General features: G+C 41.9%; 1 long non-coding RNA gene across 1 annotated transcript; it reads left to right on the forward strand.

The window, feature by feature from the left end:
* Positions 1–799: 799 nt before the first annotated feature.
* LOC121144106 lies at positions 800–26,900 on the forward strand. The gene is made up of 4 exons (XR_005881423.1): positions 800–936; positions 6,887–7,097; positions 8,277–8,411; positions 26,108–26,900. It is a non-coding gene; the product is annotated as an uncharacterized LOC121144106 (long non-coding RNA).
* The last annotated feature ends 27 nt before the right edge of the window (positions 26,901–26,927 follow it).

Consider the following 26,927-nt stretch of genomic DNA (forward strand, 5'->3'; position numbering starts at 1 on the left):
AGTGCTTTTGCTTCTAGGAAAAAGACAGACGAGGCTATGGACCACCGTGCGGTACCTGCCACCTGGCTCTTTGAAGCCCAGCATTCATTTATATCCTCAGTTTCATACTTTCAAATTTTCTCAGACGTTCACAGGCAAAAGTTTATCTCCCACTTTTAGAATCTCCTCTCTTGTTGCTCTTGTTTATTTTGGCACAAGTGTTGAAGCCGCTCTCCTGGCTTGACTATGCCACACAAAATGGGTTTACAGTTTATTCCTGTGGTCAGTTTTGAATCCTGTACCTCGGCAGGTCACAGCAGTTACCAAAACAATGCCTGAAAGCACGTGTGAAATTGTACAGAAAAACCGAACCTTTGTTTGCTGGTTTTGATGAATAAGTGAACCGGTTCCTTGCAATTTAGACTTGTTAGCTCTTCTAGGTGTAAAACGTGCAGAGACTAGCTGGAGGAGGGTTGAGGCTAGCTGTGCCTCAGAGTGCATGTGCATTCCAGCAGAACCCGAACAAAGCCAGGCCTCCCTACTAGCAGGCCTCTATCTAGAATCTGGCTCAATAGTCAGGTTTTGGAACTCAAAGGTCTGCCTATTAGGATGTAACTAGGCATTCTGACACAGGTGATCAAGGGATTATTCTCTGAGAAACACTAAGGTCCAAATGGAGCGATACACGTGGCCAGTAAGTATGTGCTCAGACCACTGGAGTTCAAAGAAATATGAGTAAACATGCTAAGATATTTTAAACCTATTCAGCTGGCAAATATTTCTCTCGATACAGCAGGCGGTCACTTCCGTGCTTAGTGGAGCAGGAAGGAAAGATGAGTTACTGGGGAGGTTGGCAGGGGGAGGAGGGGAGGCTTGAATATGGATCTTAAGAATTGTAATACTTCAGCTCTTCAACTCTACGGAATACTTGAAGGGATTTTTCATGAAGGATAACAGGTATGTGAAAGGTTGTAAGGATACAGACACATAGTTCAACATGTCGTTACTCGATATAAGAAAAATAGGAATAATTTAAATGTCCAGAACAAGAGCTATTTGATTAAAAATTATGGCTGACTTAGCTGATGAAATATTATGTAAACATTAAAATGCTGTAGAAGGATATATAAAGACATGAGGAAAGTATAAAGTGACATTAACTGAAAAATAAATATGTATCTGGGAAATCCATTTCTTCAGTGCTTTTCTATATTTCCCAAAATCTCTGTAATGAGCATATCTTTAATTTTGATAGTTGGAGACAGCTATTAATGCTACTTGAAGGGGTTTCCTTTGGCACCTGTCACATTGGGTTTGCATTTCTCTCAATGACAGATTGTGATGTGGGGCATTAATCTCTTCGTTTCCGGTCCCTCAGCTGTAAAATTGAGTAAATGTTAGCAGCATATGGGTTGTCATGAAAGCTAAAAGAGATATTTGTGTAAACGCACTTGACATATAGTAAGAGCCTATAAATGTCGGATATTGTCTCTCTATTCCTTTTTAAATATTTGGAATTATAAAGAGTACTAAACTTTGTAGCCAAGTATCAATGAAAAGAGATTTATTTCTTTTATACACACCATGCAGTTCTGAGTTGTTACTGTTGGCTCCTTTTCTGGGAAAGCCCTCTGTGGCACACAAAGCACTTCTAGAAGCAAACACTGATAGCTGAAGTTTAATTGGCTAAGTGTGGCCTCTGTTCTTAAATACTTCTGTTATGTCCATCTCAGCAGTTTGGGATGTTTCAAGACTTCTTTTCTGCCTTCAACTTAAATAAAAGGAAATCTTATTATCCTGTCTTCAGAAGGAACAAAACTCAGCTGTTAACGTTTTTCATTGCCTTCAAATCCCAGCATCCTAATCCATTTCTAATTGTGAGAAAAAATATTTAAAACTAGGAATAAATCTAATAAAAGGTATACCAGACCGCAACAAAGCAAACTACCAAATATTGAGAGAAAAAAATTAAAACGTTGCAATTAATTAAGAGATGTATGATGCTTATATTTTGGGAGATTTAAAACTGTATAGAGATATCAGTTTTCCCTCAGATTAACCTATATATAGATGTATGAATGATTTTCATGTATCCTATAATGTCTACGCTAGCACTGCTTATAATAGTCTCAAATTGACAACTCAGATACCCACCATGAATGGATAAATTCTGCTTTATTTCAATATGAAATGCTACACATCAACGGCAATGAGCAATCTATGATTGCATGCAATGATATAGATAAGACTCATCAACATTGTAAGAACAAACAAAGACACATTTAAAGGGATGAATATACGGTAATTTTGGTCATTTGAAGTTCAAACCCAGGCAAAATCAATGTACAGAATCAGCAGCCAGTCTTGCTGAGACAGTGAGTGGGAAGGAGAACAGACAGAGTGGGTACAAGTTCATTACTGCTTTCGATCTGTATGTTGGCTACAGGCTTTTGCTCAGCTTGTGCCGTTCACCCAGGTCTAGCCCCACAATATGTCTATGTGTAAACATATTTGATATTCAAATAAAATGTCTAAAACTTACTTTACGCAAAAGAAAAAGATATAAAAGATATCGGTCATTGAAATAATGGCCTTGTCATATGGTGGCAAAGCTCCTACCGTCCATTTGGGAGGTAAAAGGAGCTGTAGGTTCAGTGCTGAGGTTAACATTGGAAAGGTAGAGTAAGACTCTACTGCAGAAAGTCTTGGTTAGTGCCAAACCAGACAGGAGAGGCAGGATAGTGGGATGTGATGGATAACCATTACAGGTTGTCATCAATCCCCACTGTCCCATTGGTTTTGTTCTTACATCTTACATACAGCACAACTATGGCATTGTTTTTACATACTAGAAAATGGACACTCCTGAGTATTCCATGGACCTGGTCAAGATGAGAGAAAAGAGCATGAATTTCCCATGGTTGCTATAACAAATCGCTACAAATTGATTGACTTAAAATACTAGAAAGTCTTTCTCTCACAGTTCTAGAGGTCATATGCCCATTATCAAGAGGTTAACAAGCCCACACTCGATCAAAATACTTTAGAGAAACATTTGCCCTTTACTTTATCGTGCTTCTGGTGGCTCCATGTGTTCGTTCCATTTTCAGCCCCTCTTGTCTCCATTTCTCTTCTTTCCAGGGTGTTATAATGACGCTTGTTGGATTTAGAGCTCGGGTAGAAATGTAGGATGAGTGTATCTTGAGATCCTTAGCCATATCTGCAAAGACATTTTTAAGGACAGGAATAATCCTAATAAAATGAAAGCCAAATTTTATTTCAGTAACAATATTCATATCTTTGTGAAAGACACAATTCCAATCATTGTAGGGAAGAAGAAAACAAGACAAATGAAAACCACAAACCCAATGCCATTCCAATAGTAGTGCCATCTTTATTTCAGTAAGTAGTCATCACTGGTTCTCACATAGTCATCCAGGGACACCGACCGAATACAGCAGTGTCAGTGATGAAAGAAAATGACTCAGCAAATGTGCTTCCTATCTTTCTTGCTTCTAGTAAGGGTTGGTGCTGAGAAGCCCAAGCATCATTTGCCTTGCTGGTGTCACCTAGGATCCTCTGCTATATTGGCTTTCACAGCTCACAGCTCCTTCTTCTTTAAACAATTGGCCAGATTGAAGCCCATGGCACAACCCACACTCTCTTGCCTCTTGTCAGAGCCAACATTTGAACAGGGCACCGAAGGTGGCATCCTTGCTTGAAGTTGGGATCAACACTATAGGTTACTATGTAGCCAGAGTTCCCTGTAAGACCATGCCAGAGTCTAAACAACAGCAACTTTAATTTGAGTTTCTTTACATCTCTCTATTCTGCTTACTTGTTTCTTTTATCTTGGTCTTTCCTTCCCAATAAATTGCTTCTTCAAGGATCCACTGCTCAGTGTCTGCTCCTTGGGAAACTAACATGATGCTTCTGTTGGCCGCAGCCTGTCTTCCCCGCCAGCCCTTGCTGTGTAGAGAGCCCTCGTTTGTCTGCAGCTGTGTGTATGAGTGGATTTTACTGACAGGACCATTTAGGAAGTTAATACCCACGTCCTGACCCTCAGAGTTTCACTGACAGATTTTTGAAGACCCGGTTTGAGAGATCAACATCCCTAAAATCAACAAGCTAAGTCTAATTCCCATGGCCAACCACACACATGACAAGAAAGAACACTTGTGTTAGTGGTGGAGAAGAAATGACCAGTTTATTCATCTAAAGAAATATGTTTCATTTCCTTAAAATATGATCTCAGCTTCCTAATTCTACTTCATGCAAGGAAGTGAGAATTGAGAAGCCTTTGACATTTAATTCTATGAGCCAAGTGAGCCAAGTCTGGCTGGAGTGTTGACCAGACATTTTGATTAGAAGCAAATCAATAACTGAACAGACTACGAAACATCAGCATCAGCTCCTTTAAGAGCCTTAAAAAAAAGTAGACACAGAATTAAAAGGTATTTATGGCCACAGACATATTCTTGGAGTTAAAAAAAAAGTCTGCAAACTTGGCATGCTTATGGAGACATTTTAAAAGGCTTTGAGGGCACATGATTAGAGCTAGAGAGTCAATAGATTTCTTAAGAGGAAGGGTATATGATACTATATTGTTCATGATCTTGTCTCTGACTTGAGTACAGACCGGTGGAGCTAAATGCCAGCAAGGCCTGCACCTAGGAGCTGATGCCTCCAACTCTCAGTGGGATGTAGCCCCTGGAAATCTGTGCAGGAGGGGTTTGGGATCCACCTTTCCTGGATCTGCCAGTGATGTGCCTCCTGGAGCCTCTCACGCCCCGTGCTCACTGACTTTGCTGCTCTCCGTACTGTTTTATTACTAATTTGCCAAAAGTCTCCAGTTTTCTTTCTATTAATTAATTATTTTCTTTTTATTAATTAATTATTCTTTTCACAGGTTCTCCTCCCTCCTCTCTTCCCAGTCTTTCTCCCAATCCCCAATCCACTCCTCCCCCTTTCTCTTCAGAAAGGGGCAGACCTCCCATGTGTATCAGTCAGCCATGGCATAGCAAGGTGCAGTAAGACTAGGCATCTCCTCCCCCATTAATGTTGGGCAAGGCAACCCAGTAAGAAGAAAGGGTCCCAGAAGTAGGTAACAGAGTCAGAGCCCACCGTTAGGAGCCCCACAAGAAGACCAAGCTACACAACTGTAACATATATGCAGAGGTCCCAGGTCAGTCCCATGCAGGCTCCCTGGTTGTCAGTTCAGTCTCTGTGAGCCCCTATGAGCCCCGGTTAGTTGATTCTGTGAGTTTTCTTGTGGTTTCCTTGGGTCCTCTTGCTTCTACAACTGATCCCCCTCTTCCACAGGATTCCCTGTTAACTCGGTTCTTGTGGTGTTATTTCTTAGCTCTGTTCCCAGGAAGAGTGTCCTACTGGCTCTGGTTATCTCTGTGCGTCTGGCTGTACTTTTTATAGCCATCCTTTCTATTCAATGACTTGGATTAGGCACCCACCAGCCCCAATCTTATCATCTAGGATCTGACAGGGGCAGAGGTCGAGAGAGAAAGTGACATGTTACAAAAGACAGATGCTTAAGGCTTGCCTCTTTCACACGGATGTGACAGGAGCAGGCACAGTGACTGGCTTGTGTGATAATAGATAGCACTTAAACTTCTGCTCATCCCATAGTGTTGGGGGGGGGCTTTGAAAGGGCAGAGTTTGTTCATCCCCTAATACTCTGGGAGGATGAACAAGTCATGATCCCACATCCTAGGGAGCTAAGAGGGATGATGCTTCCTTTATCTTCATCACGATTTAGGGAAACCCCACCCAGTCTTACACCTCAACGCTGTAAGTAGAAGGTACAGAGTCCCTCACACTTTCAAGCCTGCTCTCAGTTTATATCACATGCTTTTCTTTCTGTAAAAAAACAACTTGGGGAACAACTTAAGGGGAGACTTGTTTTGACTTTTAGCTTCAGGGAGGCATGGCAGTTGGAGGAGCTTTGTTAGCAGCTGCTCCTGATGCAGCAGCAGACCAGGACACAAGCATGGCTATAGCCCTCAGTGACCATCCTCTGCTGGCTGACTTCTGCCTCCTAAAAAACAGGGCCATCATCTGGAGGACAAGTGTTCAACCGTATGAGCCAATGGGAAGCATGTCAGATTCAAACTGAGACGTGGTGGTTGGTTGCACCCTTCCCACAGACTCTTACATCTGTGTACTCTCCTCACCTGTGGTAGTCAGGAGAGAGAAACGGCATGACCGTAGTCTCCCCTCCTTCCTGATATACCATGAAGGTTGGTTCTCTATTCAGGAGCCAGGTGCTTTAGCTACTCCTTTAATCGAAACTCTGCAAGGGCTTTTTTATCTTACTTAGAATTAAAGACTAAGTCCCACTGTGGCGTAGAACATTTTATGTAACTGGAACCTCCCTAAAGACCCATATATCATCCTTTTAAGCCATGGTCTATGGAAGGGCTTGCCTCTGCACGCCTAGCCCTTTTATTCCCTGGTTTAATTATATCGTAGTTCCTGTCAGCCATCCTTCCTTGCTGTCTGTCTCCACCAAGAACAGGAGCTTTGTGTTACCACACATGTTCTCAGTGCCCACAACAATGTCTGGCACACGCCTGTGCACTGAATGTTGCAAACACAAGTCAGAAGGTGTTGGGAAACACAGACAACAAAAAGTAATTTAAAAAAAACCCACTCAACATAAGGCTCAAGGCTGACGTACGATTAACAGATGACAGACTAGTAGGAGAAAAAAATGTATGATAGTATTTAGTAGGTTGCATCTGACATGGGAAATTTCAGGGATGAAGGCCTGAGCAAAGGGGAAATCTAGTGAACAATGGTCCTCAAAGGGGGAGAGCCTAACGCAACAATCTGGGGTGCTCACCATACTGTTCAAATCTTCTTAACCTACATTTTCACTCCTTTCCTCTAGGCCACGCAGGACAGCTTTCACAGGAGGATCTCAGGAATTACTTTCAGAGGAAGGAGGCCGAGGATTTTCTCACACAGGAAGTTGGAGGCATGGCGAGAGGAGGCCTCTCCCCTCCCGTTGTCTTCTCAGTCTCGAGTGCTCTGTACTTGGCAGTACCAAGTAGCTCCAAAAGCAAAGGCTCCTTTGGCTTAGTGTAACCATGGTGGGGAAGGTATGTTTGTGAAGCTCATTGTCTCTCTTTCCTCTTTCTCTTCCCTCCTCAGTGAGACACCCTCACAGACAGGTCCATGAGCATCCTAGGCAATTCCAAATCTTGTCACGTCGGCAAAGAAGATGGGCCACACAGTTCTTCTCCCAGCGCAGAAGTCAGCAGGAGAGAATTATTTCCTCTCCTCCATCTAGGCTTGGCTAAGCAGATTTCATCTTGGAATTGGGAGCCAGTGAACTAAGGGTCCCTGTGTCACCTACAGCAACAGGACATCATGGGAAGCCCCATGGCCAGTCTCCTGCTGTGGTTTCTATGAGTGCCGGCATTCTGTGAGCTTTGGATGAACTTCCATAGACCCTTCTGCTAACCAGAGCCAGGATAGATTGCTAGCTCTTGCAGCTACAAAAAGAGGTACCATTCACTGTGAGATCCTCAGAAGAGGCAGCCATGCTTTCCCTTCTTCTCATTGTTGTGTGTTGCCTAACCTAATCACTCTGTCAGCTTATTTTAAACACTGGTTTTCATGCTTACAGGACTTACCTGTTACAGAATCAGAGGTTTTAATTCATTATATTTTTGGCCTGTTTTAACAAGAACTATGACCATATTAGATTATCTCTTTCAGAGATAAGTCATTCTCATTGTGCTTTGTAGTCTCAGACAACAGGACAGCAGGAATAGAATATTACCCAGCAGTCCATGGGGAGTAGGATTGGCATCAGTCTTGGGAGCCCATGATAGACACACTGGTTAGACCTGACATCGAGCAAAAGGCCAAAGCACAGGACTTCTCTACAGCAAGTATCTTATTCCCGTGGATGTTTCTAGCAAGAAGAGTTCCAGGACCCCTCTCTTACATGGGCTAGAGGTCTTGGTGTCTGTGATGACATTTGGTCCCTTTTAAGAGGTTTTGTTTTCTGGTTTCAATGACAGTGCTTTTCCTGAATTCTTGATAGTTTTAAAATTTTTAGATTCTGTTAATCATTCACACCCTCCATTCTCAAAGCTGTATAACTGACGTTTTGAACAAACTGTTAAGTGTCAGATTGTTTTATGCACCACAAGATGGCTGTCTTTTCAGACCTCCACCCACAAAATTTAAGAAACAAAATAATTCCCTCTCCTCATTCCAGTGGGTAGCACCCAAAGCTAACTATATTCCCCTTTTGTTTTGACTATTAGGAAGCTGAGGGATAAATCTGATTAAATGCCTTCAAGAACTATACTGGGCTTCAGTCTATGAATATGGTTTAAGCATATGCAAGACCTTAGATGAAGATAGAAACAGAAGAAGAGCTGCAGTGGATCTCACAACAGGTACATTTCATAGCATCTCTACAACGTATTTGAATGCTCTTATTTGCCTTTTATTTCTTGGTCCATCTTCAGGTCCTCTTCTAATATTACATGCAACTTGCAAGCTGTTTCACAATTTAAATATTTTTAATGAATTGGAGTCCGAGTGAACAGAATCATTTGGACAGGGCATGGTGACTGCAGATGCTTTCTTTGGCCTGTGACAACTGTACCAGCCCCCTTTCTTGAGCTCTTCTTTCCTAAGACACTCTGAGAATGTAGTCACCTGTAGAAGCACATCTGATGTCATTTGTCTGCCGCACCTAGTAGTGCTGTGAGAGAGGCCATCTGTTTGCCGATAAGCTCAGTCAGTTGTGAAGCGACTCTTCGGAGGTGATCTGTTGGGTACGAGGCAAGGCAATAAAAGAGGAAATCTTATCAAAGAAAGAAACAGCAGCATCTCTCCGGTGGAGACTGCTAGCCCAGGAGGAGACGAAGGATAAAGAAGGAGTGTAACTCTCTGAGCTGCAGGAGAGCATATTCTGGCTAGGATGTAACTCCCCAGACATCTGTTGGTGACATCTATAGTCAGACATGCATCGTTGGAGGGATCTGTAAATTATACAGGGGGCAGTTTAATGATCTGCAAAGCATTACATCCAGCCAGCTTAGATAACATCTTGGAAATAGGGCAAGAGAATTAATTTGGGTGGGAGGAGAGTACAGAAATGGGTGGTAAAGAAAGGGGGTGTTTAGAAAAAAACACTGAGTGGCCTGGTGGGATAGAGGGGGGATGCTTTGTGTATATTAGGGGGATTAAGCAGGAGACAGGGGAGAGAGCCCAGCCTAGGGAACAGGAGGAAATGATCCTTTTACAAATAGAAATTTGAAAGGAAACTGTGTTTTAAAGAACAGAGGCATGCTTCCCTCTGCCTCCCATTTACTTAAGGCGAGAGTTTAACAAGCTGTTATGGTTGACTCGAAATGTTTGCTTGGAATATCTTGAGGGGCCCATCTCTACAGTGAAGGTGCTTGTCCCCAAGGCTGAAAACCCGAGTTGGATCCCTGGACCCACATAATGGAAGAACAGAACCAAATCCTGTAAGCTGTTCTCTGACCTTCACACACACACACACACACACACACACACACACACACACACACACACACACACACACACACGCACACACACGCACATGCACGCACATGTACACACCCAAACACAGTAAAAAGTTTGAAAAATATTCTATTCTAGGACTTTAGCTTTCTAACTTTCATTTTTGAAATAGTTTCATTTCCCAAATGAAGTTTATAAAATTCCATCAGAATGTGAGCTTCAGGAGGAGAAGAATTTCTGTCCTGTTGTATAAAATTGCATCCCACAGTCCATAACAGAGTGACACTCACGAATTTTTCGTTGAGTGAATAAGTGGATGAATGAACATCCAAGACTGTTAGTTCCCGTTCCAACAGATGACACCTTTTCTTGGAGGAAGAGTCTTACTTTAGGGCGATACATTGATAACTCACTTGTGTGTGTCTCTCTCTGTGTACACGTGTCTGTACATTTGTTTTCTAAAAAGCGCCGGAATTGCTGAGAACAAAGAGGAGAGGAGAAATTAGGAGCCAATGGGGGAAAAGGAGGAAAAAGCTGAACCATGGGCAACTAGGATTTGAACCCATCTTATAGGGGGCTATTACTCAGGTAGTCTCATGCCCAGTCTGAAGTCTGTGTGTGCATCTCACTGCCTTGTGGACCTACCTGCCCTCCAGAGGGCTTGAAAGGCTCATGGGTGTTTTACAGAAGGAGATATATACAAATGTGTCTGACTTGCCTCTGGCTCGGACCTTCTCCAGTGCCCCTGCCTAGCTAGATGTGTGGAGCTGACGCCTTTAGGAGAGAAAGGCAGAGCTGGTGCTATGGTGTCCCCTTCCAAGGCAGTTTCTCTCAGTTCTGCTTGGGTGGTACTTGTCTTCGTTAGGATTTCTGTTGTTGTGAAGAGACATCATGAGCATGGCAACTCTTATAAAAGAAAACATCTAACTGGGACCGGCTTACAGTTCAGAGGTTTAGTCCATTATTGTTATGGTGGAGAGCATGGTGGCATACAAGCAGACATGGTGTTGGAGAAGGAGCTGAGAATGCCATATCTTGATCTGCAGGCAGCAGGAAGTGAACACCACACTAGGTGTCATTTGAGCATTTTAGACCTCAAAGCCTGCCCCCAAATGATGCACTTTTTCCAAGAACGCCATACCCACTCCAACAAGGCCACACTTCCTAATGGTACCACTCTTGTGGACCTATGAGGACCATTTTCTTTTTACCACAGCAGACAGCTAAGCAATTCTCACCTGAGTATGAGAAGAGCCAATCCCCAACCCTGTTTCCTGAAGGGGTGGCTAAAGCAGTTGGCTTGCACCACAGACTAATCACTCCCCATTCCCTCTTTCTGGCAAAGGATCTGAACATCAGGGAATCAGGCTGAGGGGCAAAGCCAGAAGCCAGGCACAGCCTGTAGGGCCTGGAGCCAGGAGGCAATCCTGAGAAGGCTGGGGAACACTGAATGAGGACAATCAGAGGCACTCACTCACCTGGCTCTGTCTCCAGCCTGAGGTGCTCATTCACTCACTCCAGGAACCAAGCTCCTCCTAGATGAAGGAGTGAAAAGAAGTAAAAAAGTCAAAAGACCCTGCACTTCCTCTGGAGGCGAAGATTTTTCATTACACGCCACACGCAATTCATTCATTTCTTGGTCAGCAGTTAAATGACAGACACTGTGCAGGGAGAGTGATGGATTAAGGGGTGTTGAGGGAGCCAGCAGAAGGTGTGGCATCTAATGCTTTGCTTCCAGTCTCATCCAACTGTCCTCAGCAAGGGGACTGTAGCTGCTTGTCAGCTACCACTGAACCCCACAGAGAAGTGTAGCTAAGCGGGGATGGGGAGCATGAAGAGAACCTGGCTGGGGTGGGTTGGACACTAGCACACTGACTCAGGAATTCCCAGTGGCACAGTAGCTTGCAGTTGCCATATTCTTATTCTAACCTTAATAGGAGACGTCTTACCTAGGCTCAAGGGAGGCCAAGGGCAAGCAGAATGCACGGTTCTTGTGAAATTATATGTATAACATAGTATCTTCTATTTGCAACAACCACAGGCCTGGGAATGTAGCTTGGTGCTAGAGTGCTTGCCACATATGCTCCTGTCCCTAGATCACTGTTGATTCCCGACACTGAAAAACAAAAGGCTGCTTGATTTCATCCCCATTATAAAATACTATAGGTGGCTCAACGCTGTAACCCAAGATACTTGGGAGGGTGAGGCAGGAGGATCATAATTTCAACTGTTGCCTGGGCTACAGAGTGACAGTTTAAGGCAACTTAGAATCTGGGCCACTTACAGAGACCCTGTCTCAAAATAAAAAGGGTTTTAAAAGGCTGAGGTATAACTCAATGGCATAACAGTTGCCTAAAGTACATAAGACCTGAGTTCAATCCCCAGTACTGAAATCAACCAATCAATCAATAAAACAGAAAAAAGGAAAAAAGCAAAACAACGACAACAACAACTTGGTTTTCTAGCCAAGTCGGATGCTCACTGTGTTGCAGCAGACATTTTTAAACTCTTCTGTGGTTTATGTTAACTTCTGATTTGTAGGCTAAACAAAACCAAACTTGCTTCCTTTGAACTGTAGTGCTCAAATTTGTTGTAGTGTATGTTCCCAAGGATGCAGAGGTTGTAGACCCTCTTGAGGAGGATCTATTGTATTTGGCTAGACGGTGATGTTCAGAAGAACATAGGTTAAATTTCCCACATTTCAGTGAATTTGGGAATATCATTGTTTATGGAACATCTTCCTCAAATTTCTGTAGAAAAACCTGTGCTGCCAATTTAGCAGAAATATAATCCAAGCTGGTCAGCATCTTTGCAGAGCCTAGAAAAGCAGTTATCCAAGGCCAGGGGCCAGCTTCCTTTCCTTCAGTTCCCCCTTACTACAATGCTCCAGGATTAGCAATAACCTCCCATGGCTATGAATCTGCAAAGTCAAAAGCAGAACCTGATTACCTCACTGCCAGTTGTTCTCCCAGAAGCCACACATGCCCTTCTTTAAGCCTCCAGTGACCGAGGAAGGCCTCCACTGCATAGAAAGTGAGCCAGTAGCAAGAGCAGAGACATGTCTCCACAGTCTCCCCTGGAGTGAGAGCCCCAAGATAATGAACCCACAATTGGGATCATGGGCTAAGTCTAGCTAGGTCTCTGTGCTCACTTATAGAGTGGCTAAAAGTGGGTCCTTGCTCATTAGGAGGAGGCTCTTATAATACACCCTTCAAAAGTGATAGGCCCTGGGAAACTATAACACCACATTCTCTGTTTTACAGACATATTGGGTTAGGTTACCCCTCTAACCTCTTAGATCCCAGTTGTTTTTTAATAAAACAAGAAATTCATGGTCTGGAGGGAGACTACTAGCATTAAACATGTTTCGCCACACTCTGTTTTCATATTTTCTCATCTAACTTTACTGGGACACAGCAATGTAGCATTATTTATTGGGAAACCCAAATCTGAGATGGCTTCTTGCTAGTACTGCTGTATTCACTGAGTTAGTTGCTGATATACACAGACTTGAATGTTAATCAAATTCTATACTCTTGTTCAAACTTTTTGCTATGCTATTCTACAAGGAAAGTATTAGTTTTATAAATCCCAGACTTGGTATCTTCTTAAAGACAAATTAAAGGAAGGGAAGATCAGCTAATGTACCTGACCATCTTGAACTGTAGCTTTTGGCTGGCCTTGCCACATGTGGATGAAATGAACTGAGTTGTAACATGAATAATAAAAACCCAGAGACAGATATTGTGGTTCAAGCTGAAGATCAGAGAAGAAAAGCAGACAAGCTACCAGAGTTCTCTTACCTCTACCAGGGCTGGGGCGATCCCTGAACCTCAGACTACATCTCCAGACAGCTCTATTCCTCACTAAATCTCAGTCTGCTGCTGAGACTGCACTGAGTTCCTTATATTCTCTCTAGTAATGGGATTAAAGGTATGAACTCTGTTATTATTTCAGACTGATTCACTCTCATGTAGCTCAGGGTGGCCTTGAATTTACAGAGATCTATCTGCTTCTGTCTCCTAGGATTAAAGGTCTGTGCCCCACTGCCTAGCTTCTATGACTGTGGCTAGCTTTGCATTCTGATCTCCAGGTAGGCTTTGTTACACCATAAATAACATATCACCACAATTCCCCCTTTCTTGGTCTAATACAAAAGAGACAGCTATACCTAATATAAGAGAAACCATGTACAATTAGTACAATAACTGTATGTAATATATACAGGCAACAAGTTCATCAACAGTGTCAAATCCATTTACATTTAGCAAATTCAGAGAAAATACTCCATTATCTATCTTATCATGGCGAGTCCAAAGTTTTATACCTAATTTACTTTCTATTCTAATCCACACAAGCTTTTTTAGATCGTAAACAATATATTACCACACTGAGTATCTGCAGAAGGGACTCACTTTGCTAAAATCCTTTATAGGCAGGAATACATCAAACTCTTTCAGTGACTCTGACAAGTAAAAAGGTTATCTTGGCTTTCAAAATGTAGAAACTGAGGCTGAATGGCCCTGTCAATCTGAGGTCTGAGAGGTAAGTGCTGTGCCCTTGGGGCAGGTATACTCCCACCTGACTGGCTCTTGACAAGAAAGCCCTGATGCTAATTCCTCCTGCCTATCTGACTTGCACCACAGTTAGCCCTGAGGGTCCCATCTCTAGCAACACCAAGCAAATTGTCAGAGTGCAATAAATAATGCAAGTTACTGGATAGCCGTTGGAGTATTGAACCTGCTTGCATCCACTGGAAGAGAATTTTGGACTCTTACTCACCAGGAGAGGAAGAGAATCCTCCTACACCCACTGGAAGAAGGAATGGGAAGAAGACAATATGAAAACACATTCAACAACAGAAAAACCAATATCACCACCAAAGTCTAGGGACTCTACACCAGCAAGACCAGGACATCCCAACACATAAAAAGCAGAAGTGAATGACCTTAAAAACAATTTCGTGAAAATAATAGAGGCCCTCAAAGAGGATATGAGAAAATCCTTTAAAGAAATGTAAGAAAAAACAAACCAAAAACCACAAGAAATCAACAAATCTCTAAAAGAAAGGCAAGAAAAAACAATCAAGCACATAAAGGAAACAATTCAAACAGTTCAAGACCTGAAAACTGAAATAGAGACAATACGAAAAACACAAACTGAGGCAATTCTGGAAATAGAAAAGCTGGGTAAGCAATCAGGAACTACAGATGCAAGCATAACCAACAAAATACAAGAGATGGAAGAGAAAATCTCAGGCATTGAAACTAGGAGAAATAGATTCATTGACCAAACAAAATCTTACATCCAACAAATCCCTAAGACAAAATATCTAGAAAATATGGAACACCATGAAAAGACCAAACCTAAGAATAATAGGTATAGAAGAAGGTGAAGAAACCCATCTCAAAGGTGCAGAAAACATATTCAACAAAATCATAGAAGAAAACTTTACCAACCTAAAGAAAGACAAGCCAATGGAAGTACAAGAAACATACAGAACAGCAAATAAAGTGGATCACAAAAAAGTTCCCTCATCACATAATAATCAAAACCCCAAACATATAGAATAAAGAAAGAATATTAAGAACAGCTAAGGAAAAAGGCCAAGTAATATAAAGGAGAACCTATCAGAATTACACCTGACTTCTCCATGGAAACTCTGAAAACCAGAAGTCCTGGATAGATATTCTACCAACACTAAGAGACCACAGATGCCAGCCCCAACTACTATACCCAGAAAAGTTTTCAATCACTATAGATGGAGAAAACAAGATATTCCATGACAAAACCAGATTTAAAAAATACATATCCACAAATCCAGCCCTATAGAAAGTTCTGGTAGGAAAACTCCAACCCAAGGAAGTTAACTACAACCAGAAAAACATAGACAATAGATAATCCCTCTTTACCAACAGCCAAAAGATACAAAGGGGTGGATATCCACACACAATTCTACCACCACCACCAAATCCAAAACAAACAAGAATGAACAATCAATGGTCAATAACTTCCCTCTGTTGGGGGAAGTCCTGTGCATTTGTCAATAAAGTACTGTTGAGCCTATAGGAAACCTAGATAGGAGGGACTAGGAGTCCAGGAGAACTCTGGGAAGGAGAAAGACAAGAGAGTTCGAGATGTAACACCATGGGTAGGATCCCGGAACTATTCTCCGGTAAGAGAAATACTTAGATTAACAATTATGGGGTAATTACTTAAAGCAGAGCTAGCCAGTAAGAGACAAGCAAGGCCAACAGCTTCATAATTAATATAGCCTCCTGTGTGTTTATTTGGGACTGATACGGATCTAGAACCAGGCGGGCGGAACAGTTTCTCACAAGGAAAAGCTTCTTGTAACAAAATGGTGATCAGGAGTGGGATTGAATTTCCACGCAGAATGACAAAAGCTTTAAAGGAATTTTAGAAACAGAAGAACAGAGAGAAGCACAGATTTTGGTAGCAGCATTTTTCTCAGGTGTGCTCTGTTTTGCTATCGACAAGCCGAGATTCACGTGGCTCGTTTACCAGAGTCTTCCTGACTCAGCATAAAAAAAAAAACAAAAAAACCCAGCAAGGTTGTTTTAAGAGACTCTGCTACCGATTGAAAGGGGTGTACGTACAGCTGGAAGTGGCAGCTTTTGCTGGAGGTCAGCATGGACTGAGGTGGTAAGCTGGAGTCATGCTTACGCCCGCCATCTTGAAACGGCAGTTTAAAACAGCCGCGGTTTTACAGATAAGACACGTGGCCAGAAAAACATAAAGATTTACAGTAAAGTCAGACTTGGATAAAGAAAAACTTCTAAAGGTTTACAGTGTGTTTAAAAATATATGTGAGATTGAGAGAGAAACTGAAACGGCAAAGTGGTATATAAATACAAAAGCCGGCGTTGTGGTGGCACACGCCGGTAGGATTGCTCCAGAGGCAGAGGCAGGCAGGTTTCCAAAGAGAAACCCTGTCTCAGAGAAAAATAAATAAAAGTGAAAGAAATAAAGTAATAATAGATAAATAAATAAGCCACGTAAAGATGGAAAATACACAGAGAGTCTGGATACTGTACGCTATTGTGTTTTCCAGTTTTTTGCTTGCTCAGGAAGGAACTGCTACTAAAGTACACTTGATTATAAATGCTGCTAAATTAATACAACTTATATCTTTTGAAAATACCTTGACTTCAAAATTTAAGCATAAGGATATGTTACTCGGAAAAGGAGTTTTTATTTATGTTTCTACAGAAAATGAAAAGCTAAGGATTCCTTCCAGGCTTTTGTGGTTCGACGAACCAAGACCCCCGGAAGCAGTGGACCAGGTGTTCCAACAATCGAAACAGCTAAGATGATGCAGCTTTACAGACCCCGAAAATATGGACTTATAAAGGTTTCTGAGTTTTGTCATGATCCCCATGGTATGAACAGCGCCCCCTTCCAGCATGAAGCAGTTTGGAATGAGCGACGTCCTAATTCCCATCTTGTTTATAAATCTTTGTTTTCATTTAAATGGGATTGTTTATAATTGGCTAATGATCACAGCCAATATTTTTTAATGGTAAAAAGGGGAATTATGGTATGGGTATTGTTTTTCATTTATTGATACAAATTCAAGGTCAATTTTGTGATATGTATATTTCTCCTCTTGATTAAGTATTGTGCTTATACTGATCTTTTAAAATGTGATGCATAATTGAATACAGACTATAGATAGTTACTTATAACAGAATTTATAGTTAGGTAAGTTAGGTTTTCTAGATATACAGAAATATATTTGAGATGGACAGTCTTCAAACCTCTGAAAGACCTCCAGAACATGGCATTTAAAATGGTTTAGGGTTTTTCTTGACAATGAGAAATGTCTGCTCCTGGCAGCACCGATTATGTCTGAGAGGAAAATGGGCATCGAAGAAACTCGTTATGGAGTTTGCTTTCAACATGGCAAGATTAGCCATCTGGGCAAGAAACTGCTCTTGCCTGTACTGCTTGACTGTTGCTGTATAAACTGGAAAGTGACTGCTGAACTCAGTCTTACAGGGTTCCTGCTTCATGAAGAGTCTACGAGACTTTCTGCAGGACAAAGAAAAATGACTTACAGACTGCCAATGCAGATGGACAGTTTGAAATTTCCTGCTTTGCTGAGAAATCTTCTGGACACATTGTGGCCTATGGGCTGAAGATGGATGCCCCAACGTTACAGAGGAACTTCGGGTGACTGTCCAGGCAGTAAGATACCTCTGTCAATCCTAGTGTTTATATATTATCCTTCTGTGGTCTTTGATGGAGTTGAAGACAGATAGTTATAATTATAGTTTTCCTTAGTTATGATAAAAGATAAGCTACATATAGGACTTTGTACTCAAGGATGGGATGGATGATATTTTCTTTAAATCTTGCTAAATGTTGATAGACAAAATATTGTAACTGTATTCTTACTTGATAACTGTTCTGTTATATATGATTTGACTATGTTAAAGTTAAGACCTTTCTTTTTGTTTAAACAGAAAAGAGGAGATGTTGGGGGAAGTCCTGTGCATTTGTCAATAAAGTACTATTGAGCCTATAGGAAACCTAGATAGGAGGGACTAGGAGTCCAGGAGAACTCTGGGAAGGAGAAAGACAAGAGAGTTCGAGATGTAACACCATGCGTAGGATCCCGGAACTATTCTCCGGTAAGAGAAATACTTAGATTAACAATTATGGGATAATTACTTAAAGCAGAGCTAGCCAGTAAGAGACAAGCAAGGCCAACAGCTTCATAATTAATATAGCCTCCTGTGTGTTTATTTGGGACTGATACGGATCTAGAACCAGGCGGGCGGAACGGTTTCTCACAAGGAAAAGCTTCTTGTAACATCCCTCAATATTAATGGTCTCAACTCACCTATAAAAAGATACAGGCTAACAGAATGGATACGAAGACAGAATCCATCCTTCTGCTGCATACAAGAAACACACCTCAACTTCAAAGACAGACAATACCTCAGAATAAAGGGTTGGAAAAAGATTTTCCAATCAAATGAACCCAAGAAACAAGTGGGGTAGAAATCCTAATATCTAACAAATTAGACTTTAAACTAAAGTCAATCAAAAGAGATGAAAGAGGTCATTTCATATTCATCACAGGAGAAATCCACCAAGATGAAGTCTCAATTCTGAACATCTATGCCCCAAATACAAAGGCATTCACATTCATAAAAGAAACATTACTGAAACTCAAATCACACATAAAACCTTCAACACCTCACCCTCACCATTAGACAGGACCACTAGACAGAAACTTAACAAAGAAATAAAGGAACTAATAGAAGTTATGACTCAATTGGGTTTAACAGACATCTACAGAACATTCCATCCAAAGACAAAAGAATATACCTTCTTTTCAGCACCACATGGAGCCTTCTCTAAAATTGACCACATGCTTGGTAACATAGCAAACCTCAACAGATACAAAAAAATTGGAATAACCCCCTGTACCTTATCAGACCACAATGCTTTAAAGTTAGAACTCAACAACATCACAAATTGCAGAAAACCTACAAACTCATGGAAATTGATCAATGTGCAATTGCACCATTCCTAGGCCAAGGAAGAAATAAAAAAGAAATTAAATACTTCCTAGAATTCAATGAGAATGAAGACATAACATACCCAAACTTATGGGACACCTTGAAAGTTCATAGCACTGAGTGCCCACATGAAGAAACTGGAGAATAGTTACACTAGAGAATTAACAGCACAATAGAAAACTCTAGAATTAAAAGAAGCAAACTCATCCAAAGGAGTAGTCGCCAGGAAATAATCAATAAAGTAGAAATTAGGATAACAACACAAAGAATCAATGTAATGAAGAGTTGGTTCTTCAAGAATATCAATAAGATAGACAAACCTTCATCCAAACTTACCAAATGGCAAAGAACACAATCAGAAATGAAAAGGTGGGCATAACAATGGACACTGGGGAAATCCAGAAAATCATCAAGTCATACTTTGAAAACCTGTACTCCTCAAAATTTGAAAATCTAAAAGATTTTCTGGAGAGATATCACTTACCAAAATTAAATCAAGAACAGATAAGCAATTTAAACAGACCTATAATCCCTAATGAAATAGAAGCAGTCATCAAAAGTCTCCCAACCTAAAAATACCCAGGGCCAGATGGCTTCAATGTAGAATTCTACTGGACATGCAAAGTATTCCACACAATAGAAGCAGAAAGGTCATTGACAAACTCTTTTTATGAGGCTTTAATAACATTGGTACCCAAGCCACACAAAGACACAACTAAGAAAGAGAACTACAGACCAATATCCTTCATGAACATTGATGCAAAAGTACTCAATAAAATACTGGCAAATCAAATCCAAGAATGCATCAGAAAAATCATCTATCATGATAAAGTAAGCTTCATCCCAGGGATGCAGGGATGGTTCAACATACGAAAATCCATCAATGTAATCCACCATATAAATAAGCTGAAAGATAAAAATCACACGATCATCTCACTAAACACTGAAAAAGCCTTTGACAAAATCCAATACCCATTGATGATAAAGGTCTTGGAGAGATCATGGATAACAGGAACATACCTAAACATAATAAAAGCAATATACAGCAAACCAACAGCCAACATCAAACTAAATGGAAAGAAACTCAACACAATTCCTCTAAAATCAGGAACAAGACAAGGCTGTCCACTCTCTCCATACCTTTTCAATATTGTACTTGAAAATCCACCTAGAGCAATAAGACAATAAAAGTACATCAAGGGGATACAAATTGGAAAAGAAGAAGTCAAACTTTCACTATATGCAGATGATATGATAGTTTACATAAGTGACCTGAAAAACTCTGCCAGGGAACTCCTATAGCTGATAAACACCTTTAGCAAAGTGGCAGAGTACAAGACCAACTCAAAAAAATTAATAGCCTGACTATATACAGACGATAAAAGGGCTGAGAAAGAAATCAGAGAAACATCACCCTTTACAATTGCCACAAATGCCGGGTGGTGGTGGTGCACACTTTTAATACCAGCACTCGAGAGGCAGAGGCAGACAGATCTCTGTGAGCTCGAGACCAGCCTGGTCTACAGAGTGATTTCCAGAACAGCTTCCAAAACAATACAGAGAAACCCTGTCTCGAAAAACAAACAAAAAAACAATTGCCACAAACAACCTAAAATACCTTGGGGTAACAATAACCAAACCAGTGAAAGTCCTATATAGTAGGAACTTTGAGTCTTTAAAGAAAGAAATTAGCCGGGCCGTGGTGGCGCACACCTTTAATCCCAGCACTCAGGAGGCAGAGGCAGGCAGATCTTTGTGAGTTCGAGGCTGGGCTGGACTGATAGCCTCCGACAATACAGAGAAACCCTGTCTCGTAAAAACCAAAAAAAAAAAAAATAGAAAGAAAGAAAGAAAGAAATTAAAGAAGACACCAGAAAATGGAAAAATCTACCATGTTCTTGGATAGGTAGGATCAACATAGTAAAAATAGAAATCTTGCCAAAAGCAATCTACAGGTTCAATGCAATACCCATCAAAATCCCAGCACAATTCTTCACAGACCTTTAAAGAACAATTCTCAACTTTATATGGAAAAACAAAAGACCCAGGATAGCCAAAACAACCCTGTACAATAAAGGAATGTTTGGAGGCCTCACCAATCTTGACATCATACTCTATTATAGAGTTATGGTCCTGAAAACAGCTTGGTATTGGCACAAAAATAGACAGGTAGACCAATGGAATTGAATTGAAAACTCTGATATGGACTCACACACCTATGAACACCTGATTTTTGACAAAGAACCTGGAATTATAAAACAGAAAAAAGAAAGCATCTTCAACAAATTGTGCCAGAGTAACTGGACGCTGGTATGTAGAAGACTGCAGATAGATACATATCTATCACCATGCACAAAATGTAAGTCCAAATGGATCCAAGAACTCAACATAAATCCAGCCACACTGAACCTCTTAGAAGACAAAGTAGGTGGTAAGGTGGTACCTTCAAATGAATTGGTACAGGAGACTGCTTCCTGAACACAGTACCAGTAGCACAGACACTGAGATCTATAATTAATAAATGGGACCTCCTGAAACTGAGAAGCTCTGTAAGGCAAAGGACACAATCAATAAGACAAAATTGCAACCCACAGAATGGGAAAAGATCTTCACCAACCCCACATCTGACAGAGGGCTTATCTCCAAAATTTACAAAGAAGTAGTCACCAAAACACCAAATAATCCAATCAAAAAGTGTGGTACATAACTAGAGAATTCTCAATAGAAGAGTCTAAAATGGCTGAAAGACACATAAGAATGTGCTCAACATTCTTCATCATTAGGGAAAGGAAAATCAAAACATCTCTGAGATACCATCTTACTCCTTTCAGAATGGCTAAAATAAAAAACACCAATGGCAGTTTATGCTGGAGAGGATGTGGAGAAAGGGGAACACTCCTCCACTACTGGTGGGGGTGCAAACTTGTACAGCCACTTTGGAACTTAGTATGGCAATTCCTCAGGGAAATCAGAGTCTATTGAAAGATCCATCAATTCCACTCTTAGGCATATACCCAAAAGATGCACTTTCATACAAGGACATCTGTCCATCCATGTTCATAGCAGCATTATTTTTTTATTTATTTTTAAGTTTAAATTTAGATTAGAAACAAGGTTGCTTCACAAGTCAGTTCCAGGTCCCTCTCCCTTTCCCTCCCCTCCACCGGTGCCCTCCCCCTAACCCCCCCTATTATCCCCTCATTTCCCCAGGGAGGGTGAGGCCCTCCATGGGGATGTCCATAGTCTGTCATTTCATCCAGGGCAGGGCCTAGACCCTCCCCCAAGAGTTCAGGGTGAGAGTGCATCTCACATTGTTGGATGGGAGTCCAAAGTCCGTGTGTATACTCGGGATGAGTACTGATCTACTGCCTACGGCTCAATAGATTACCTAGGCCTCCTCACTGACACCCACATTCAGTGGGTCTTGATCAGTCCCATGCTGGATTCCCAGGTTGATGCCTGGGATTCAAGAATTAACCTTTGTCAGGTCAGCTGTTTCTGGGGGGGTAAAGCAGCCTAGTCTTAATCCCTTTGGTCATCAGTCCTCCTTCTCTGTTACTGGCTTTCTTGAGTTCAGCTCAGTGCTTAGCCATGGGAGTGTGCCTCTTCTTCCATCAGCCACTGAATGAAGGTTCTGTTTCCCAGACTCTCTGGCCATGGGATTGTAGGCTGGCACTCCCCAGATCCATGTCTAAAATCCATATATGAGTACATGCCATGTTTCTCTTTTTGTGACCGTGTTACCTCACTCAGGATGGTTTCTTCTAGTGTCATCCATTTGCCTGCAAATCTCAGGATTCCATTGTTTTTTTCTGCTGAATAGTACTCCATTGTGTAAATGTACCACATTTTCTCTATCCACTCTTCGGTTGAGGGGCATCTAGGTTGCTTCCAAGTTCTGGCTATTACAAATAATGCTGCTATGAACATAGTGGAATGGACATCCTTGTTGTATGAATGGGCATCTTTCGCATATATGCCTAAGAGTGGAGTTGCTGGGTCTTGTGGTAGGTTTATTCCCATTTTTCTGAGGAATCTCCATACTGATTTCCAAAGTGGCTGAACAAGTTGGCACTCCACCAGCAATGGAGGAGTGTTCCCCTTTCACCACATCCTCTCCAGCATAAATTGTTGTTGGTGTTTTTGATTTTAGCCATTCTGACAAGAGTGAGATGGTATCTCAGAGTTGTTTTGATTTGTATTTCCCGGATGGCTAAGGATGTTGAGCACTTTCTCAAGTGCCTCTCAGCCATTTTAGACTCCTCTATTGAAAATTCTCTATTTAGTTCTGCAGCCCACTTTTTAATTGGGTCCTTTGATGTTTTGGAGACTTGCTTCTTGAGTTCTTTGTAAATTTTGGAGATCAACCCTCTGTCAGATGTGGGATTAGTGAATATTTTCCATTCTGTGGGCTGCCTTTTTGTCTTGCTGACTGTGTCCTTTGCCTTACAGAAGCTTCTCAGTTTCAGGAGGTCCCATTTATTAATTGTTGATCTCACTGTCTGTGCTAGTGGTGTTATGTTCAGGAAGCTGTCTCCTGTACCAATTCGTTCAAGGGTACTACCCACTTTCTCTCCTAAGAGGTTCAGTGTGGCTGGATTTATGTTGAGGTCTTTGATCCATTTGGACTTAAGTTTTGTGCATGGCGATAAACATGGATCGATCCGCATTCTTCTACATGCCAGCCTCCAGTATAGCAGCATTAATTGTAATAGCTAGAGCCTGGAAGCAATGTAGATGTCCCTCAACTGAAGAATGGATGGAGAAAATGTGGTGCATTTACACAATGGAGTACTACTCAGCAGAAAAAAACAACAACACAGTCTTGAAATTTGCTGGCAAATGGATGGCACTAGAAGAAACCATCCTGAGTGAGGTAACTCAGTCACAAAAAACAAACATGGTTTGTACTCACTCATATATGGATTTTAGACATAGAGGAAAGGGTTACCAACCTACAGTCCCCACTGCCAGATAAGCTAAGAAATAAGGAGGGCCCTAAAAGCGACATACATGGTCTCCCAGAGAAGGAGAATGGTACAAGATCTCTTGAGCTAATTGGGAGCATGGGGTGAGGGGAGGGGGAGTTAGGAGAAAGAGAGAGGTGAAGAGGAGGGGAGAGGAAGACATGAGAGAACAGGAAGAGCGAGTCAGGAGAAGAATAGAGGAGAGCAAGAAAAGAGATACCATAATACAGGGAGTCAATATAGGTTTAAAGAGAAATCTGGCACTAGGGAAATGTGCAGAGATCTACAAGGTTGATCTCAACTAAAAATCTAAGCAATAGTGGAGGGACTACCTTAAATACCCTTCTCCAATAATGAGACTGATGACTACCTTATATGCCATCCTAGAGCCTTCATACAGTAGCTGATGTAATCAGAGACAGATACCACAGCCAAACACTGACCTGAACTCTGGATTGCAGGTGTAGAGAGGGAGAAGTGGTGAGCAAAGAGATCAAGACCAGGCTGAAGAAACCCACAGAAACAGCTGGCCTGAACAAGGGGGAGCTCATGGACCCCAGACTGATGGCTGGGAAACCAGCATAGGACTGTCCCAGACTCCCTGAACGTGGATGTCAGTTTGGAGGTCTTGTCAATCTGTGGGGCCTCTGGTAGTGGATCAGTATTTATTCCTAGAACATGAATGGGCTTTTGGAGCCCACTCCACACACAGGGACACTCTCTCAGCCTAGACACACGGGAGAGGGCCTGGGCCCTGCTTCAACTGTTGTGAGACTTTGAAGATGCCCCCATGGAAGGCTTCACCCTCCCTGAGCAACAGAAAGAGGATGGGATAGGGGGTTGGTTAGGGGCAGGGGAGGAAGTGAGGAGGGGAGGGAGAGGGAACTGGGATTTGCAGGTAAAACAAGCTTGTTTCTAATTTTTTTTTAAAAAAGAGTCTGCCATCCTTAACACCTGGACCAGCTTAGATGTGCAAAGCAAGAATGGAGGCCCAGGGTCAGAGAGGAGACTGGTATCTCCCAGACAGATGGGAAGTGTACTCAGAACCTCCAGGAAGGAGGACATCATGAGGGACAAAGGAGAGGAGATACAGGTTTATTCCATATGGTAATGGAATGTTCAGGGTTGAATTTGTTCCTGAACAAGGAGCATAATAAAACTCCTATTAAAGGAAGGGTAGCCCTGGAATTTGATCATCTTGTTCCTGAGACATCTTTCTTAATCTCTTGCCCCAGATCTTGGTTAACCTTATTGCTGAATGTCTTTCCTAGTTAACATCAGAACAAACTGTAATAGAGGGAGAAGTATGTGTCGATTTTGGAATTCCTTTAGAGCTAGACAATGGGTTGATTCTTATTTTGTGACAGCACACCTACTGACAGCATGGGTACATACCCCAGATGAGTGAGGGCAACTTAGTAATCTTCCCATTCCAGCTATCAGCCCACTTCTTCAACTCTGGTTTCTATAGCATGACCCCCTCTCTGAGTGTTACTGGTATTAACCATGGACTGCTTGCCATGGTTCTGGATGAGGATAACAATCCTGTTCTCATAATGAAGAAAAAGCAAAAGCCAACTTGATAGCATAGGAAGACACATGTTGGGGAGAAAACGTGCAAACTCCAATGCAGACACCAATAAGGGCATGACCAAGTAGAGAGGGAACCTCATCAGGGTGAGTTTCCATTAAGGCTGGCCGTAGTGCAGCATGCAGACAACCCAACATGAATGAATGTAGTTAGAACCTGATGTCCAATATGAAACAAGGAAACCACGGTGACCAGGCTTGGTACAAGAACATGGTTTTCTGGATTGAACTGAAGGAAAGGCACCTTTCAGCTAGCTGCAAGTCTCTAGGTAGCCCTGGGGCAAAGCTGTTAGCCAGAATCTCTTGTCTTCTGTTAAAGTTCCTGCAAACCTCACCTTGGGGCCAACATTGAACAGTGATCATGTCTCTTCCTTGAGCATTATACATTATGCATTGTATAAGTTATTGTTGACCATGACCTAGTGCCTGGGTTAGCTGTCATTAATCATTAGATATCATTATTTAGCTGCCATTATTCTTATTTTACAGGCAAGGAAATCTGCTGCCAGAGACATCTGATTTGCAAGACTCCCACAGTTGGGAAAGCCCTAAACTAAGATTTAGGCTTGCTTGACACCACTGGAAACTCCTTCCCTTGGCAGGCAGATCATTCTTATTTGTAAACAATATTTAACAAGCTAGGAGCAAGCTGGGTCTGGGACTATAGCTCTAGAGGGTTATTATCACTTAAGGGCTTCTTTCCTAACTGTTCACAGGAAATGGAGTTTGAACAGTGAATGAAAATGAAGACATGAACGCTCCTAGGTATGGCTGAGGAGAAGGTTTTTATTGTAGATATGAAGGAGAGCACAGGCACAGGTGTCTGGAGGAGTCCAGACTGATCATGGCCAGCAGCATAGACTGAGCCACAGGACGGGGGTAGAGAGGAGAGCAGCAGAGGAAGAGAAGGGAGGGCAAACAAAGACAGGTCCAGGAGTGGAGCCAAGAACAGAGCCGACAGAACCAGGAGAGCACACAGCCACAATGCTTGGAGTTACATAGGAAAGAGAAACTGGGGGTAGGGAAGTAAAGCTCAGAGGACAGACAGGTTTTGGGTAGGCGCCAGGTGCTTGAGATGCTGAGAGAGACTGGGGGCCAGAACCCACTTTGCTATGTTTCCTTCTCTCTTTGAAAACCATTTATTCTTTGACAGCCTTATAAATGTATACAGTGTGTCTTGATCATATCCATTCATTTCTTTATTTTTTAGAAAGCTTGTTACTGATTCTTTGTGGATTTCACGTCATGCATCCTGATCCCATTCGTCTCCCTGTCCCTTTGTACCCACCCTCTGCCCTTGCAGCCTCCC

This window comes from Mesocricetus auratus, unplaced genomic scaffold (assembly GCF_017639785.1).
Source record: "Mesocricetus auratus isolate SY011 unplaced genomic scaffold, BCM_Maur_2.0 Super-Scaffold_100014, whole genome shotgun sequence".
Classification (NCBI taxonomy): Eukaryota; Metazoa; Chordata; class Mammalia; order Rodentia; family Cricetidae; genus Mesocricetus; species Mesocricetus auratus.